Below are 20,247 nucleotides of genomic sequence, written 5' to 3'. Positions count from 1 at the left end.
AAAATTTTATTTTGTTTTATATTTATTTATTGTTTTTATTAAATCCAACCAAACACAACCTCAAAGGAAAAGGAAAAAAGAAAATTCTTCCCAATTAACTCAGCCTCGATTAGGGGTGCCCATGAAAAACCGAACCTAACCGAGAAAACTGAACTAGAAAATGCAGTTAACCAAACCGACTAGGTATATATTATATGTATATTTTATATATATTTTTAATATATGTCACATATTTTCTATATTATATATATATATATATATTCATTATACATATAAATATATACATATATTATATTTATAATAATCTATTTATAAATATATTTTATATATTATGTATTATTTATAATTTACAATATAATTTTATACATATATTTATATAATATATATTACAAATATAAAAAACCGAAAAACCAAAGAACCGAACCGGTCAAAAATCAAAACTGACGGAGTGGTTAACTGGTGGTACCGGTTCAATTTCGGTTTAGGGAAATGAAAAAACCAATGATACCGGTTTGATTTGCAAAAATTGCCCATGATTTGGTTAACCGAACTGTGAACAGTGGACTCCCATAAAAACACTAGTTTGGATGGTGTAGTTTGGTTTCATTACTGATTATCTGAAAAAATGACGCCACTTCATTGCCCTATAAACATAGGCATTAATTCTAAAATATTATTTGGTGAGTTGTTTATCAAATAAACCTTTGTCTTAGTTTGTGTGAGAACCAAATGTTGGGGAAAACCTTTTTTTTTTTTTTTTAATGTTGTTCCCCAACACCAATATGGTTTTTCAACGGCGCCTAGCTGTTCAAACAACACCAGAAAAACGTTTATCAATCAAATTTTCAGGATGAATGCCATACAAAAAACAGCCTTTCTTGATTACAAGATCTTAGCCGGCCATTTTTGGTAACTAGAAAATATAGAAATAAGTTGAAAACGGATCAAGAAGGAAAAACAAAAACATAGAAAAAGATGTGTGATGACGGAATGCTCAAAACAAAAATCAACACGTCAACCAGCCGAAAGCCAGATCTGATCATTTAATTATGGTAGTCGATCGTTGTGTCTGGATATTCATTTTCCCCATTGATTTCAATTTTCACATTTTCTATTTTTCCCCTCACATTACCTCAATCTTTTCCTCCCCTCACGAAAAGAACCATGATTGAAGCAGTGTTTTCAATGAACCCAGATGGTCTCACCGTGAATAGGTATGAATTTAAGTCGAGCGGAGTTGAATATATGGTTATTGAAGTTTGAATGGGCAGAAAAGCATGAGGGTCGAGTTCAGCCTCGAGCTTTATTAAATATGATTTCTAATTCAGTTCGACTCAATACTTCATGTCTTCAACTTCAAGTTTGGCACTGCTCGAACTAAGACAGTGAGCTGAGCTAATATAAGTTCCAACTATACTTGCAAGCATCATGGACTGATCTTGGGTTGGAACTTGACTGAATTAGCAAGAGTCTATTATATTTATTATTGAGATAAAGCTTGTTGGTATGTTAGTTGATTGGTCTCAATATTGACCACTCCTGCAATTATCAATTTGGGGAAGGAGGTGGCACAATAAAGAAATAAATCACGTTGAGAGAAACTTGCACCCTTATGGGTCCTACAAAATAGTTTTCTCATTTGTGAAAATACTCTATAATAGAATCCTACTAAAGAAAATCATGATCTAATGCTAATTTAGTAATTACAAACTAAATAGCTGTGTTGACACAAATTTAGTAAATTCAAATTAAGATAGAAATTTCGTATTGGCACTAACTTGGTAATTGATTATTCGGTTGGATCAATAATATCATCCTAACTTCTTATGTATCTTGGAGTGGTCCCAACTTACATAGAGCTTATTGACATTCTCCTGGACTGCATCATCCTCCCCCTATATGTATTAAGATGGGTCTTCGAAAACCAACTTTATAAATGTTTACTCAATTGGTGTGAATCACGTACTACATCTTGAGAGAATTATTAATAGTGTGTAAAACCAAATACCAAAACAATTAAAGTTTGACTTGAAACTCACTTTACCTGCAAATCAAATTTTTCATGAGCCAAAATCAAATAATTTATAAAAAGCTCGATTTACATCCACCCCTATCAGTGATCTATTGATTCGGTCATAGACTCATAGTACCAGTTGGGCCATTTATTACAAATACCAGTTCAGATCATGCTCATTTATAAGAGATTCAGTTCAAAACTCTCAACCAGCAGAACTCGCTCAGTTTGGATGCGAGGAGCTTCTCATCATATATACAAACGAACCAGATTTTAATTAACCATGGACCATGGTGATAACAACTCCATGTAAAGAAATTTGGGCTGTGAAATGGGTCATGTCTGGATTAGGTCAGCTGTTATGGGCCCGAGCGTAGGATCGTGTCACGGGTCGTTCCGCCGTCAGAGCCTCGGACCTTTCCTTGCCCTTGGCCTTGCGTACAGGCCCTATTTTGACTGTCGTGGGGGGTGATTTGTCCAAGAGATCACCGAACTCTCCTTACTCCCTTTCTTGACTGCAAAATTCGATGCTTCATTCAATAATAGCATCTCCTTAAATAGGAGATTACAAGAGGAGGTTTCCTTGTTGGATTCGGCTAGACTAGTCCTAACGGACTCAAACTCCTACTCCTAATTAAACTACTTGCTTTTAATGGTACTAAAAATCCTTCTAAGAAAAGGGGATAAGATAAGGATGAATGGGATAAGGGATGAGGGAAACATGCGTTCTCTTGACGTTTTTGGATAAGGGTGGGCCCACCCTATGAGCTGTCATGTGGGCCCTGCTCTGCTGCTGCTGCGTGCGCGCGCTCGTGGTGCGCGCGGTGTTGTGCGTGGTGCCGCTGCTGCGCAGTGTGTGCGCGCGGTGCCGCTGCTACGCGATGCGTGCGCGCGGTGCCGTGCGCGGCTCATGGTACCGCTACTGCGCGGCGTGTGCGCGCGGTGCCGCTGCTGCGTGGTGCGTGCGCGGCGTGTGCGCGCGGTGCCGTGCGCGGCTCATGGTGCCGCTGCTGCGCGGTGCCTACCGTGCGCCTGTTGCTGCCTCAACTGCTGCCGCGTGGTGTGGGTGCTCATAACATCACTCCCCTCCTGGACTACGAGCTTGTCCTCAAGCTCGAGGTTTGGATAAGCGTTGTGGAGGTCGGTCCAGGGGATCCAAGTTGCCTCTACTGGGGGAAGGTCCTCCCATTCGACCAAAACCTCGAGGGTGCCTTGCTGGACACGGGACCCGATGAGGGCGCGGGGCTGGAGGATAGGTCTGCCGTCCTGCAAAGGGGGTAGGGGAGGTACATGGTCGGGTGGAGTGCCAACGTAAAGCTTTAAGAGGGATACATGGAAGACGTCGTGGATCTTGCTGTGCTCCGGAAGCTCGAGTTGATAAGCTACCTTTCCTATCTTCCTTAAAACCTTGAAAGGCCCGTAGAATTTGGGGGCCAGCTTAGGGGGCCCCCGGCGCCTGAGGGACAGCTGCCTGTATGGTCGGAGTTTCAGCCAAACGTACTGCCCTGGTTCGAAGGTGACTTCGCGGTGCTGCTGATCATAGGCGTTTTTCATACGCGTCTGTGCTTGCTGTAAGCGCAAGGAGACCTCGGCCAGGAGGGCATCGCGAGCTTGCAGGCTGCGGTCCACTTCTTCCAGCCGCGTTGAGCCCGGTTCGTAGGACAGAAGGCGCGGAGGGTCTCGACCATACACCACTCTGAAGGGGGTCATTCCAAGGGAGGAGTGATAAGATGTATTGTAGTAGTATTCAGCCCATGGGAGGTACTCCACCCAGCGCCGCGGCTGGTCTCCCACAAAGCAGCGAAGGTACATCTCAATTGTCCGGTTCACCACCTCTGTTTGGCCGTCTGACTGTGGGTGGTAGGCTGAGGAGAAGGAGAGGGCCGTGCCTTGTAATCTAAAGAGCTCCTTCCAGAATGTGCTTGTGAAGATGGGGTCCCGGTCACTGACGATGGACTCGGGGAGTCCATGTAAGCGGAAAATGTGGGTGAAGAACGTATGGGCGACCGAGACTGCGGTATAGGGATGGGATAAAGGGAGGAAGTGAGCATATTTGGAGAACCGGTCTACTACCACGAACAGTACTGACTTCCCTCCGACCTTGGGCAGCCCTCGATGAAATCCATGGCAATATCGGCCCATATCTGTGTTGGGAGGGAGAGGGGTTGGAGCAGGCCTGCGGGGTGCAGATTCTCCCATTTTTGTTGTTGGCACACCGCACAGTTCTGGATAAAGTCCCGTACCGAGGCCCTCATGGCTTGCCAGTGGAAGTCAGTGTGAATGCGATGCAATGTTTTCTGAATGCCCTCGTGAGTCGATTGGTGTATGCTGGCGATGATGGAGGGGATGAGGGGGCAATCGGCTGGTGGGTATATCCTCTTTTTGTAAAATATCAGCCCATCGTGGAAGGCCCAGTTTGGGTTAGCAGACCCTGACTGTATTTGTTGGACTAGGTCGTTCCATTCGGAAGACTGCGGCAGTGCGTTCCAGATGTCTTCTAGCAGGGTGGCTCTTGGTTGGGAGATTGCATGGAGGACCATACTGTCTTCCTCTCGTCGGGATAGGGCATCTGCTGCGCCGTTCAGGGATCCTGCCTTGTAGTCCACTCGGAAGTCAAACCCCAAAAGTTTGCTGACCCAATGTTGCTGTGGAGAGGTGGTCAGCCGTTGTTCCAGCAAGTACTTGAGGCTATAGTGGTCTGTCTTGACGACGAAGGGTCTGCCCCACAAGTACGGCCTCCAGTGTTGTACTGCCTTGGCCAGGCCAATGAGCTCGCGTTCATAGGCGGGTAGTTTGAGATGGCGGTCAGCTAGCTTGCGGCTGAAAAAGGCTATCGGGTGCCCTTGCTGTTGAAGGATGGCTCCTATGCTCGTGCCAGAAGCGTCACACTCGACTGTGAACTCAAGGTCGAAGTCCGGTAGCTGGAGGACTGGTGTGGAGGAGAGGGCTTCCCTTAGGCCTACGAAGGCTGCCTCGGCTGTGCTATCCCAGTGGAATGTGTTTTTCCTGAGCAGGTTGGTAAGCGGGGCTGCTAGCAGGCCGTAGTTCTGGACGAACTTTCGGTAATACCCTGTTAGCCCTAGGAACCCGCGGAGGGCCTTGGCGGACTGTGGCCAGGGCCAGTCCTTAATGGCCTGCACCTTGGAGCTGTCTACCGATACACCTTGTCCGCTGATTACATGTCCAAGGTAAAGGACTTGGTGTTCCCCAAAGGAGCACTTGGATCTTTTAAGGAAGAGTCGATGTTGCTTAAGGAGCTCGAGCACGATCCTTAGGTGTTGTATATGTTCCACCCACGACTTGCTATAGACCAAGATGTCGTCGAAGAAGACTAGTACATACTTTCGGAGTTGAGAGTGGAAGACTTCATTCATCAGGGCCTGGAATGTGGAAGGGGCGTTGCAGAGGCCGAATGGCATAACTAGGAACTCGAAGTGGCCATGATGCGTCCTAAAGGCTGTCTTCTCTACATCCGCAGAAGACATCCTGACCTGGAAATAGCCCGATCTGAGGTCTAACTTTGAGAAGAACTGTGCGCCGTGGAGTTCGTCCAATAATTCATCTGCGATGGGGATCGGGAACTTATCCTTGATGGTTCGGCTGTTGAGTTCCCTATAGTCTACACAAAATCTCCAAGTTCCCTCCTTTTTGGGTACCAACAGAACTAGGGAGGAAAAAGGGGAGTGGCTGGGCCGAATGATCCCCTGCTGTAGCATGTCTGCGCATTGCTTCTCTAGCTCATCCTTCTGCCGGTGGGGGTAGCGATAGGGTCGCACCACGACCGGGTCTGTCCCTACAATTAGAGGGATCCGGTGGTCGCAGGCTCTAGGAGGGGGGAGGCCCTTGGGTTCTTGGAAAACAACCGAATAATCGGTGAGAAGTCTCTCCACATCCGTGGCGTGCGAATGCTCCCCCTGGAGTGCATGTAATTGTGTCTTGGTCCTTGTCCTGGTTCCCTGCCAGGTAACTGGTTTGCCATCCAAGTGGAAAGTCATAGTCAGGGCAGCGAAGTCCCACAGGATTGGGCCTAGGGTGATCAGCCATTTGACGCCTAGGACGATGTCAAATTCGTCCAAGGACAGTACAAATAAATCTGCCCGGAAGGATTCTTTTCCCACCTGAATTTCGGTGTTCCTGCAGATACCGGGGCTGTGCACTCTTTCCCCATTTGCCACGGCTACCTGTAGTTGTGGCCTGGCTTCCATGGGCAACTCTAGCTCGCGGGCCGCCTGATTGCTGATGAAGTTGTGGGTGCTCCCGGAGTCCACCAGAATGCGCACGGGTCTCCTCGTCACTAGAGCCTTTAGCTGCATTGTCTGGGAGGTTCTGATACCCGTGATGGCGTGGAGCGAGATCTCTGGTTCAGTTGGTGACGGCTCTTCCTCATCCTCATCCGTCTCGTCTACTAGAAGGCAGAACAGTTTCTTGCATCTATGCCCTGCGGAGTATAGATCATCACAGTTGAAACATTGTCCCTTCGCGCGCCGTTCTGCCATCTCGGCTCGGGACAGGCGCCTGATGGGGGGTGACACCCTGCTGCTCCCTGTCTGTGATACCGGTCTGGAGGGGTAACCCGGGTGGGTCCTCTGTTCTCTGCTGGGCGCAGGGGTAGACACTCCCGCTGGTCTCGACGGTGCCCAAGTCGTGGCTGGCCGTCTAATGCTAGAGGGTCCTTGAGCGAGCTGCATCTTTCGCTCAAAGGCGCGGGCGAGGTTCATTGCTGTAACCAGATTAGGGGGATGCTGCATCTCAACGTCTACCCTTAGGGGCTCTATCAGCCCTGCTGTGAACATGTCCACTTGCTGATCCGGCCTAACTGTGGCTGCTCTGGCAAGCAGGGTTTGGAACTGGCGTTGGTATTCAGCCACGGTTCCCCCTTGCTTGAGATTGATGAGCTCTCCCAGCGGGTTGCTCGTCATTGGGGGTCCAAACCTAAGGAGGCAATAGGACCTGAACTGCTCCCGGCTGAGCCCTGGTTCTTCTTGCTCCACGCGGTAGAACCAAAGTTGTGCCTCTTCCGTAAGGTGGAAGGCTGCCAGGCTGACCTTGTCTCTGTCATCCGTGCGCTGGCTGCGGAAGAACTGCTCGCAGCGGTACAACCATCCTAATGGGTCTCCAGTACCGTCGTAAGATGGAAATTCAAGCCGGCTGTATTTGGGAACAACTGCAGCCATCGGTGCTGCGGCTTGATGTTCGTTGGCTGATCCTGTCCCATCCGTGCGGCGACTGCTGGTAGAGGCTAGCCCTTCCGAGTTCTTATCTTTGTTGGAGAGGAACGCTTCTAACAGGCGACGTAGCTCCCGAACGTCCTCCTTGACCTCTCGGACCTCCATACTGGTTTCAGTGAGCCTATGCTCCAGTTCATGGACTCTACAAGACAGCGGCTCCTGTTCTCCCATGACGGTTGGCTCTGATACCAAGATGTTATGGGCCCGAGCGTAGGATCGTGTCACGGGTCGTTCCGCCGTCAGAGCCTCGGACCTTTCCTTGCCCTTGGCCTTGCGTACAGGCCCTATTTTGACTGTCGTGGGGGGTGATTTGTCCAAGAGATCACCGAACTCTCCTTACTCCCTTTCTTGACTGCAAAATTCGATGCTTCATTCAATAATAGCGTCTCCTTAAATAGGAGATTACAAGAGGAGGTTTCCTTGTTGGATTCGGCTAGACTAGTCCTAACGGACTCAAACTCCTACTCCTAATTAAACTACTTGCTTTTAATGGTACTAAAAATCCTTCTAAGAAAAGGGGATAAGATAAGGACGAATGGGATAAGGGATGAGGGAAACATGCGTTCTCTTGACGTTTTTGGATAAGGGTGGGCCCACCCTATGAGCTGTCATGTGGGCCCCGCTCTGCTGCTGCTGCGTGCGCACGCTCGTGGTGCTGCCGCCGCGTGGTGCGCGTGGTGTTGTGCGTGGTGCCGCTGCTGCGCGGTGTGTGCGCGCGGTGCGTGCGCGCAGTGCCGTGCGCGGCTCATGGTACCGCTACTGCGCGGCATGTGCGCACGGTACCGCTGCTGCGCGGTGCCTACCATGCGCCTGTTGCTGCCTCAACTGCTGCCGCGTGGTGTGGGTGCTCATAACATCAGCAGGGAAAATCCGGTCCCATCCCAACAAGAAAACAACCTACACACACTATTTAATTATCAATCAAACCATTTAGCTTGATAATTTGTTACCTTTCTCTCTTTTCTCAAAATATCTTATATGCCCCATATCAAACGACAATTCTGAACATCAAGTTATATATATAAATAATCCATGAGAATCATTTTTTAAACATCTACTTACACAAATATTTGGTTCGAGTCTCTCTCAATCTGTCTAATAAACTCACCCTCCTTCTTCTTGACTTTGGTCTGCCTATATATCCATCCAAATTAAATATCCAATTAAGGCAAACATTATATTAAACAAACATATGATTCTCCTTTTTCTCTCCTTGCTAGATATCTCTGTCAAGTCTGATCCTCCACAATTTCGATTTTGAGTACTTAATTTGTCCTCCTAATACTTTCTTCCTGTAAATGCTAATCAAAAAAGGAAGGTAACGTTGGTTCACACTATGACTGTTCCCATTCTTTGCCACAATCTTTGACATGCAGACATGAGTAGACATGCAGTTTGGTCTGATGTCACACTGTACAAAATTAAGAGAGAAATTGAAAGAAATTATCATAACAAAGGTAAAAATTTTGTAAGCTGATTACCTTTCACCAAATTCAAAGAAATGAATATACTCAGACTTTTGTTCTGTGTACCTATTTGACATTGCCTGACCCAAATACCATCAATTCTAGAATCTATTCCGACCTTTAACCATGCGTTCTGAATATATATCATCACACCTAGTTCTTGAGATGGAGAAGCCATTCAAAGCTTCATGGTAACTTTAATTCACAAAAAGAGCTCCACAGTCCTCCCATTTATGGAATGAATAAATTCTAACCAAAACGATTCAGCCCTATGCTCAATAGGGTGAACAAAATGCATAGGTTCTACATGGGATCGAATAGAATCAACTTTGATTTCGGGCCATGGTTGAGTTGGCCAAGGATACCACGTGGAAACTTTCATGGTCATCCTCTTTCTCAAGTCACGTCAATATCACGTGTGATAGAAAAGCATGACTAATAGAAAAGCATGACTAATAGAAAAGCATGACTAAAAAGGAGTGTCTTGTACAAACAAGGATATAGACTTCATCGGGGAAGAAGAAACCTCTTGAAGATCTTGGCAAACGACCTCATCGCATCAACCCCAGAAGCCCTATCCATCTAGAACACGGAAACCCAACCATAAATTGGTATTCCTCACTCGAGGTAAGGGACTTTTTGGAAGAACACTCTTTGAATATTTTTATACTATCTTTTCGTTCCAGACTAGCATTATTTTAACCAACTCAGCCCGGCCACCTCTTTCTTGACCCAACTAACTTGAGTGTCGGAGTACCTACCCGAGGATTAACTCCTCGGGCCTCTGACTTTTCTCCCAGTTGCATATCTCAGTGCACGGCTTCGTCCTTCCACCTTGACCTCGTCCAATTGGTAGGAAATCTGATTATGTCCTCGGTTCGGAACACCTCGGATCGGACAACATCAGATTGGCGTCATCAATGGAAAATGTACAAAAAGTCATTTCCCAAACACCCTTCCTCGCACTCAAAGCAACCATGCCTAAAAACACATCCAATCGCTCCGAAGCTCATTCCCCATCTCGGGGTTCCCGCTCACTCCACAGCTATCCTTGTCGAGAGCCCCAACATCAAACTGCGGCCAACCCTACACAATTTTGAGCCATGTAGCAAAAAGTCGACCACATCCTAGCCATGATGAAGATGTTAGGGCAACCAGATCATGCCCCCAAGCCGCTCGCCCTGCCACACAAGCACCTACTATAACCGATCCTCACACCAAGGACCCCAAAAGGCGCCACGTTGACAAACATAGGGCCCCGTCCGACCGCAAAGGACCATGATCATCCAAAAGATCTGACTCCCCAGCCTGGCCTTGCGCACACGACACGCATAGTAGATCCCATCACTCTGCTTGAGTGTCGACGAAAAAACAGCTCCACCAACGTCTACAACAATCGCTAATCTCGATAGTCGAATCCAGCTCAGTCTGAGATCGGTCTACAATCCCAAAAGGGGAGAAGTCAACGAACATGGTCCCAGACGACAGAGATGCCGAGATTAGAGAACTAAGAGAGAGCTTGGCCGAACTGGAGTGTAGCCAAGCAGATAGAAGTGCTACCCCCCCCCCCCCCCCTCGTCAACTCGACCAATAGAGCAACACCACAATCAACAGCCCACTAAAGAGCCTATCTTCGTCCAAGAGATCATCGATGAGCTCTCCCAAGCCAGATGGCTTCCTCCTCAGTTCGAGAAGTACGACGAAGCCTTGAACCCCAACAGACACATTGAGGGGTTCAAGGCAATAATGATGTTGCATGTCTCCTTCGAAAGCCTCATGTGCAAGGCCTTTGTCGCCACCCTCCACAGAGTTGCCAAAACCTAGTACGCCTCCCTTCCTCCACGGTCCATATCCTCCTAGGAGTAGCTAGAGATGCAGTTCCTAGCGCAGCTCATCGCCAACCAAAAGCATTGGAAGACGTCAGCCAGCTTCATGCAAGTGCAACAAAGGAAAGGAGAGACCTTGAGGGAATACTTGGAAAGGCTCAACTCCGAAGCCCTCCGTGTCTGAGATCTAGACCCGTCAGTAGTTGTGACCACCATCATGAGTGGACCACGCTTCTCGATGTTCAGCTTCTCTTTGCAAAAAAGCCCTTCACCCAACCAGACTTCGCTCATGAAGCATGCACTAAAGTAAATGAATGTCGAAGAGGCCCAAGCATTGCATAGGGAGGATGAAGACCAACATGACCGAAAGCGTAGAGACCACAATGGCCGAAGACCTAATCTAGAAACCAAGAGGCTAGATCGCTGACTTGATCACAAACCGAGGACCTCGCCACCAATGTTTCACAACTTCACTCCACTCAAGATGAAAACTCAAGGATACAAGAGAAATTGGGACAAGTTTTGTGACTTCCACTGTGACCATGGCCACGACATCGACAGCTACCATGACCTTCGCCACCACCTAGTAGACCTCATATGACATGGATACCTTCATGGATTCATCGACATCAAAGAGCATAAACCTAGAGAAGAACCGCACCACGTTGACAAGCCCCTAGCCCAGCTCCCATGTTCAAGGTCATCGCCATCATCTTGGGCAGGATGACCCTTAAAAGGGTAAACTAGGACTAAAATGTACAGACGACCATTGGCACCAAACACTATTGATGATTAGACTGAACAATTTAAATAAATAAATTATCCTCTTCAAGTACAAACGAGCAAATGCCTGGGCATAGCCCGACCAAACTCTAATGGCCGAACTCTACGTTGACCAACGATCGCAGCGTGATGACAACCTCACAAAAGACCTAATTGACCACAAACGGTTAAGGCTAGAATAAGCCCCCATGGGAATGATGTCCCCGCCATATAATTGCAAGAGGATGGCCATCGAACTCCATGCAGCCACCCGACTCGCAGTCGGAGCAGAGCTAACCAAGGATCACGGCTAGTCCAACCAAAGAGGATGAAGCTCTCCAAGACTAGATGCCACCAAGCTCCCCAATAATGTTGAGAGCTTGAAGTACTTCGCCTAGTATAAGACTGAGGCCACTAAGCCAGAGACCTCAATCAGCAAAGACCAAAGACCTCAGTCAACATAAGATTGAGGCCACTAAGCTAGGGACTTTGACCAACAAAGACTGAAGACCTCGACTAGCATAAGACTGAGGCCACTAAGCTAGGGACTCCGGCCAACATAAGACCGAGACCATTAAGCCAGAGACCTCGACCAATGAAGATCGAAGACCGAAGACCTCGGCCAACAAAGACCAAGGCCACTAAGCTGGATACCTCGGCCAACGAAGATCAAAGACCTCAAGCAGTATGAGACCGAGGCCACAACGTAGAGTTTGAAACTCCAACTAGCCCAAGATCCAAATACAAAAGCACGGCCTATGGTCCCTACCAACCAACCTAACTTTGAAGTGCAACAACAAAAAAAATGAGGGAAAAACAACACAAAAAGTGCCCAGTAGAAAGACCAAATTCCCATTAATGAAAAATTTGATACATTGATTATAAGCTCAGCATATCAATCTATATATAACAAAAAAAAGAAGAGAGAGCACATCAATTATCCATTGGGGGATCCTCCGCTCTGTCTTGATACATTGATTATAAGCTCACCATCAAGCTCTTCGGCATCAAATGATTCAAAACCCTGAACGACTTCGGCCACCTCTAGGAATTGACACATCTCCCTCCACTGATAGAGAGCGAATCCCTCTTGCCAAGAGTCAGTAGCGTAGTCGTCCAACTTATTCTGATGAGCGTATGAAACCCTATACTCGGAGACGCCCTCTTCCTTTGCCTGAGAAATCTTTGCCTCAGCCTCCTCGAGCCCCCTCAACACATCTCACACCTCCTTCAGGTCATGGATGCGACCCTTCAGCTTACAGATAGTATCGCCCCTCTCCTCGATGTCCTACTTCAGCTCGGCCAACTCCACCTTCAATTGGATATCTCTCGCAACTCATAAAATTGTTGCAACTTGTGGAAGCAGTCAACAAGTCCAACTACAAGACATTAGATAGTCAACACAAAAGAAGAGAAGCAAGGAACAACAAGTAAAGCCGAACTCACCGCCATGACTTGATGAAGAGTTGCATTCTCCAAGAAGCTACTGGTGTAACTATTGGCTTCCTTCCTAACACCGGGGAGCATCACACCCCAGGCAAGTTGCTCGGCAACCCTTTCCATCTCAAGGGTGTCTTCCGACCAAACCAACCACTGCAGCATGTACACACCGGCCAAGCTGAGTCGTGGCCTCCTCAGAGTCGACCACCATGACCTCCTCTGTCAACCTCAGCCTCTCCCCTTAGATAGGTGTGCACTCCATTGAGCGTCGTTGAAGCTCCGTGACCCAGGGCTGCATGCATGAAGTCCTAGCCGCTTGCGCCTTCCTCGCAGCCACAACCTTCATACACCAAGCTCTCTCCTCAGCACCAACCATGTCCAAGTCTGCACAATTCATCACAGTTAGACAAGCTCAAAAAAAAAAAAAGAAAGACCATGCAACCCAAGGACTGGACTGGGATTAATCGACCGAAGGGCACATCAGCCCATCCATGGTCAGCAATCGGGATGATGTGTTCTCCTCGATGTGCACTAGCATTATCCTCCTCATACCAGCTATCTCCTTCTTTGATAGCTTGGTCTGGGAAGGACCCTTATCCTTGATCCTTGTTGTAAGGCTTGAGTGTTCCTTGTAACTGATGTTAGTGGGACAGTTTCAGTTAGTAGTCCTTTCTTTCTTTCTTTTCTTATTGTTCTTATCCTAGGATATGCCGCCAGGGGCATACTTGTAATTTGCCTTTTTTTATAAAGATTAATATAAATAGAAGACTGGTGGCTTCCAGTACTGAGTTTTGCTTTTCTTTCTATCATCTGTACCTCTCTTTTCTCTCCCCCTCTCTCTCTCTCTCTCAATCATCACAAGCAACAACATGGTATCAGAGCGGAATTTCTAGGCTGGAGAAGACCTACGATCCTAGCATCAGTCTTTTCAAAGGGGATCGGACATGGCTACTTTTGTTTCAGAAGAAAAAAAAAAAAAAAAAAAAAAACTAGCGGTGGCTTGTGTTTTCAATCTTCTCTGGCGGTTGTGCTTGCAGAAACCCTAGTAAGTCTTGCGGTTGTACTTCTATTGAAACCCTAGTGGCTCCATGCAACAGTTACTAAAAACCCTAGCTGTGTCTGGCCATGGGATGGTGCTAGTCTGTTGAAACCCTAGTCGAAGGAGGGTGTTGATGGTGCAATGAAACCCTAGTAGGTTTTGATCTAGTGCTGAACAGGTGTGGTTTTGTTTCAGTTTATCTCAGTATTCTTTATCCAATGGTGTGTAGGGCTTATGCCTTGATTATATGATTACTAGTTTGAATAATTGGATGGTTAGAGTGGGGGAACCACATTCAGACTGACAGTAATGTCTGTATTGGTGGTGCTAAACCGATGACCGGACTATTTATTGTTCTATTTGGACATTGTAGTGACTGATCTCTCATTCTCAGCAGTAGTTCTTGTGCTCTCAGCAATATTCAATAGTTTGTTGCTCACATTCTAGGAGTAAACCCTGAGTTGCCACATTCCAGTTGTGGTGGTTGTGCTGTTAGGTGGCATTTGGACTGGTTGGTTGTAATATTCAATGGCAAGTCATGAACTGATCTCACCGGGGAACACCTCAACCCGCAACACAACAGGTATGGGAGGTGAAACCATGGTTTTTTCCATGCCAATTACCCCCTTGAACGGTCTGAACTACCTGGAGTGGGCTAAGAGTGTAAAACTCTATGTAACAGCAAGGGGTAAGGCCGGTTACAACAATGGAAGGGTGAAAGAACCCAAGGGTGATACAGCTAAACATGATAGGTGAGACCAAGAAAACAGTATGGTGATGTCTTGGCTCCTCGCAGCTATGGAACCTGATGTGAAGAAGAATTTTATGTGGGCAGACACCGCCAGTGAGATTTGGGAACAGGCCAGAAGTACCTATTCTGAGCAAAGGCATTATGCCAAGATTTACCAACTACAAGCTGAGTCCTCTACCTGTAAATAGGGAAACCGTTGCTTGTCCTCATATTATTCAACTCTTACCTCCATATGGAAGGAGTTGGACCATTATCAGGCCATAGAGTGGAAGCACGATGATGATGCTAAGCCCTACAGGAAGCTGATCTCTCAGCAACGAGTGTTTGCTTTCTTGTTAGGGCTGAACCCTGTATATGAACCATTAAGGGTGCATATCCTAGGAAGCAAAGAATTGCCTACAGTACACGAAATATACTCCCTTGTCCAATCTGAAGAAAGCATGCGAAGTGTGATGGTTACAGCTGAGGGGGAGCAACAAGTTGCCTTGGCTGTGGTGAATAACAGCTCAACAGGGAAGAAAGGTGATCCTAAGAAGGCAGATGATAAAGATAAACTCTTTTGTACCCACTATAAAAGGTCACGACATACACGTGACACCTGTTGGGACATCCACGGGAAACCCAAGTGGGCAGCAAAGAATCGAGAACAGGATAAAGGTCACTTGAAAAGAACGAGTGCAACACATGTGGCAACCCAAGACACTTAGGAGGATATAATGAATTCATTCAGAGAACATCTGGAATCTTATGGCAGGGTATTGCGGCAATTGGATAGCTCAGCCACTGGTACTCCCTCTACCTCTTTTGCATCTATTTCAGGTACTGTGGCTTCTGCATTCCATGTCACTCCCACAGATTCCCCTTTGATTGTTGACTCAGGGGCCTCAAATCACATGACCGGTAAGCCTAACCTATTTCGTTCTTATAGCCTTTTGTCAGGAAGGGATAGAGTGAGACTTGCAGATGGTTATTTTTCTTCCATTGCAGGTCAAGGATTGATATCCCTTCCCCATGGCCTTAACCTGAATTGTGTATTGCATGTCCCTCAACTTCCCATAAATTTACTTTCAATTAGTAGCATTACAAGTTCTTTAAACTGTAGTGTAACCTTTTTTGCTGACTCATGTGTTTTTCAGGCCTAACTTCTGGGAGGACGATTGGTAGAGGAAGCTTGGTCGATGGTCTCTACATTCTCGACAACAAAGCTGGTCTTTCCGTGTTATCCTCAGAGTCACATAGTCAGTCAAATAATAGTCAAATTTTGTTGTGGCACAGTCGTTTAGGTCATGTTTCTTTCGAAGTAATAAAATGTTTGTTTCCACTTTTATTTAAGTTGTGTTCAGTGTCAGAGTTCATGTGTCAAGCGTGTCAGTTGAGTAAACAATGTAGAACAACCTTTCATTCAAGCAATAAAAGATCAAATGTTCCTTTTCATGTTGTGTATTCTGATGTATGGGGGCCTACAAATGTAACCTCTGAGGGTGGATATAAGTATTTTATTACATTGATTGATGCTTACTCTCGCTATACATGGGTAATCCCTATGCGTAGCAGAGACGAGGTTCCAAAGATAGTGAAAGACTTCCAGAGGATGGTGTTTACACAATTCCATGTTGAAATACAGATCTTCCAATCCGATAATGCGAAGGAATACTTCCATGGGGAGCTAAATGAGTTCTTCGCCTCCCATGGGTCTATTCATAGAAGCTCTTGCACCAGAACACCACAACAAAATGGGGTTGCAGAAAGAAAAAAACAGACACCTCCTTGAGATAGCTCGCGGGATGATGTTCCATATGAATGTCCCAAAAAGGTTTTGGGTGGATGTTATACTTACAGCTGCGTATGTCATCAACCGCATGCCCTTCAGAGTATTGAATTACATGGCCCCTCATCAGTTACTGTACCCTCAGTCACCTTTATTTTCCATCCCCATGAGAGTCTTTGGTTGTCGAGCCTTTGTCCATGATTTGTCTCCATCCAGAGGTAAGTTAGACCCTCGGTCTAACTGTGCAAGCTATGGAAGTCTCTCTACGGCTTAAAACAGTCTCCCAAAACCTGGTTCAATAAATTTCACATGGCAGTTCAAGAGATGGGGTTCCAACAGTGCCAGTCTGATCATACACTTTTTGTGAAGAGATGTCAGGAGCAGGTTGCCGTATTGATAGTGCATGTAGACGATATCATCATTACAGGGAGTTGGAGTTCAAAGATACAGAAATTGAAACAATTCCTTACATCCAAATTTGAAGTGAAAGATCTAGGACTCCTAAAGTATTTCCTTGGGATTGAAGTTACCCGTTCAAAAAGGGGTATCTTTGTCTCTCAAAGGAAATACACTCTTAATCTATTACGGGATACAGGTAAATTAGGTGCAAGGCCGGCAAACACTCCTATGGATGCGGACTACAAGCTAGGTGACTGTATTGGTGAACCTCTGAAAGATGTAAAGCAGTTCCAAAGGTTAGTGGGAAAGCTGATTTATCTATCCATGACTCGTTCAGATATTGCCTATTTAGTTGGAGTTCTGAGCCAGTTTATGCACTCTCCTAAGAAGCCACACATGGAGGCAGCAGAGAGAGTCCTTAGATACCTGAAGAAACATCCAGGAACAGGCCTACTATTCAGTAAACACAATCACCTAAAGGTGGAAGCCTTTATAGATGTTGATTAGGCAGGAGCCGTGGATGATAGAAAGTCCACTAGTGGGTATTGCACATTTGTGGGAGGAAATCTGGTGACCTGGAGGAGCAAGAAGCAAAGTGTGGTAGCAAGATCAAGTGTAGAAGCTGAGTATAGAGCTATGGCACATGGGGTGGCTGAAGTCCTTTGGCTAAAGAACCTCCTAGGTGAGCTTGGAGTTGCTGTTCATAATCCTATGTCTCTTTACTGTGACAACAAGGCTACAATAAACATTGCCAACAACCCGGTCCTACATGAGAGGACTAAGCATATTGAGGTGGATAAGCACTTTATAAGAGAGAAACTAGAAAAAAGGGAAATTTGTAACCCTTATGTCAACTCCAAGGAACAACTTGCTGATGTCCTCACAAAAGGACTTTTGTGTTTGCGGCACAATGAGTTATGTGACAAGCTGGGCATGATAGACATATTCGGCCCAACTTGAGGGGGAGTGTTGTAAGACTTGAGTGTTCCTTGTAACTGATGTTAGTGGGACAGTTTCAACTACTAGTCCTTTCTTTCTTTCTTTTCTTATTGTTCTTATCCTAGGATATGCCGCCAGGGGCATACTTGTAATTTTGCCTTTTTTATAAAGATTAATATAAATAGAAGACTGGTGATTGCTAGTACTGAGTTTTGCTTTTCTTTCTATCATTTGTACATCTCTTTTCTCTCTCCCTCTCTCTCTCTCTCAATCATCACAAGCAACAACAGTCCTCGAAATGGACAAGGCGAGGGAGAATGGCCAACCTTCTCATCACTTCACAAAGAAAAAACCCTCTTTCCAATGCCTAATGGAAGAGGGAGCCCCAACAAGAACCTAGGTGTTTGTTCTGGCCAACAAGTAGTAGTACCCATGCTTGTGCTTCTTCAAGTGGAGAAAATATATAAACATCAGCAGGGTGATCTCAATGTCCTTGAGAGTGCAGTAATAGAGCAGCCCAACCAGGCATCGAAACAAGTTCGACATCAACTGAACAGGCAAGACCCAATAATATTTCAAGACGAACACTACCCTAGGATCTAAAGGGAACCTAAGGGCGGATATCAAATTATGAACATATACGCAAACCTCCTCAGAATGGGCCAAAGTGGCCCTCTCCCCGATCCTAGGACACCTCAGTTCATAGTCCTCGGGAATGCGATACACTTCCCGTATCTGAGCCAGGTCGACTGGAGAAAGGCTACATGAAGTCGAGGCAAACCACTCTTCAGACTCCACATTGGCCTTATCCGCCTAGTCGGCACCAATCTATCGGACCTCAGCATCGCCCTCGTCACCAACCTCAGCCACATTGGCATCGGTCTCAGGCACCCTAACATCAGTTGCCTCATGCCGAGGACTACCCTCACTCTCATCTCCCGAAGTGTACCTAATGAAAAGGGAAGACAAGGAAGACATAGTGAAAAACATCTTACCGAAAAAAAAAAGTTTGGGACACCTGAGATATCAAGCAAGGGACGTCAGCCAAACTCCAAGGCATAGACTCTTCTTCTCAAATGACAAAGTGAAATGGCACGCCTACCCCATTTCTATAAAGGCAACCAACAGTTCAGATCAACGGCGTTGATTCGACGCCGCACTTCGCATGCACGTGACCTCGGGAAGATGATATGACGCGTCTATCGACCTGTCTCAGAAATGGCACGAGCATTGAACCTGCTAGTCTACCCAACAAACCGGCTTTACTTTAGGCCAATCAACTCAAAGAAATTAAAGTTCTTCAACTGAGGACCGTAGAACTCTTTCATGCCTAATCGCAACCAAGCACTATAATTCTCAACTTCGGAATTAGGGGAGTGGTGTTTGGGTCATGGTTGAGCTAGCCAAGGGTGCCACATGGCAACCTCCATGGCCGTTCTCTCTCTCAAGCCACGTTGACACCACGTGTGATAGAAGAGCACGACTAAGGAGTGTCCTTCATAGACAAGGAAGCAAACTCTACCGAGGAAGAGGAAACCTCCCGAATACCTCGGCGGACAACCTCATCCCGGAAACCCCGGGAGCCCTATCCATCTAGAACACAGGCACCCAACTATAAATAGGTATTCCTTGCTCAAGGTAAAGGGCTTTTTAGAAGAACACTCTTTGAATATCTCTAAACTATCTCTTTGGCCCGAACCAACATTATTTCAACCTACTCGGCCCCTGCCACCTCTTTTTTGGCCTAACTGACTTGAGCATCGAAGTACCTACCCGAGGATTAACTCCTCGGGCCTCTAACCTTTCTCTTGGTTGTAGATCTTAATATGTGGTTTCATCCTTCCACCTCGGCCTTGTATAGTTGGCAGGATAATTTTATTTTGTCCTCAGTTTGGAACACCTTGGATCAAACAACATCACCTAGCCAATTTGTTATTGGGTAGGATTTGGTTCCAACTTCTTAGAACATATCCCCACATAGGCCGGTTCTACTATGTAGGGGTTTACCCTATCCAAAATATTTTAAGGATGTAAAGATTTGAATTAAAGCACTCATGATTACAAAAACCATGGTCTCACTTAACTATTACATCACTTAAATAATTTGATTTTTTTTCTTCAGTTTAATATTTGAATGTATATAATAAGTAATGTAAAATGGTATGTAATACTTACAAAATTTAAATTATAATGGTATAAAAGGAACAAGTTTCACAGGTAGACCTTGGAAATGCCAAGGCCAGAACCAACCTTGGAATGGATCTTGACAGGGTAGGTTCTAGTCCAAAAATAGAATAGATTCTAGATTCTGCCTTGAAACCAAACCAAACTGACCATGCTCACCCTTAATGATCAATATAGATCCACAACTATTATTAGTTGGTCTTTGGTCATCATAGGGTTTTGTTGGAAACCAATTAATTACAAAAAGAGAGAAGTTGAAGTTTTGAGACGTATCTAAAAACATAGTTGTTAGAACCTTATCTGTCTCCACTCATTAGACCGTATTTCCACTTTGGTTGCAAGTAAATTCATTCACAAGATATAAAAAAACATCAAGTGTGAAACTACAAACAATAGAAACATCAATAATTCATATTGGGAGAAATAAGTGC

The sequence above is a fragment of the Nelumbo nucifera genome, chromosome 7 (genome assembly GCF_055504915.1).
Source record: "Nelumbo nucifera cultivar China Antique chromosome 7, China Antique-T2T, whole genome shotgun sequence".
NCBI lineage: Eukaryota > Viridiplantae > Streptophyta > Magnoliopsida > Proteales > Nelumbonaceae > Nelumbo > Nelumbo nucifera.
Note: the sequence above shows the minus strand (reverse complement) of the source record.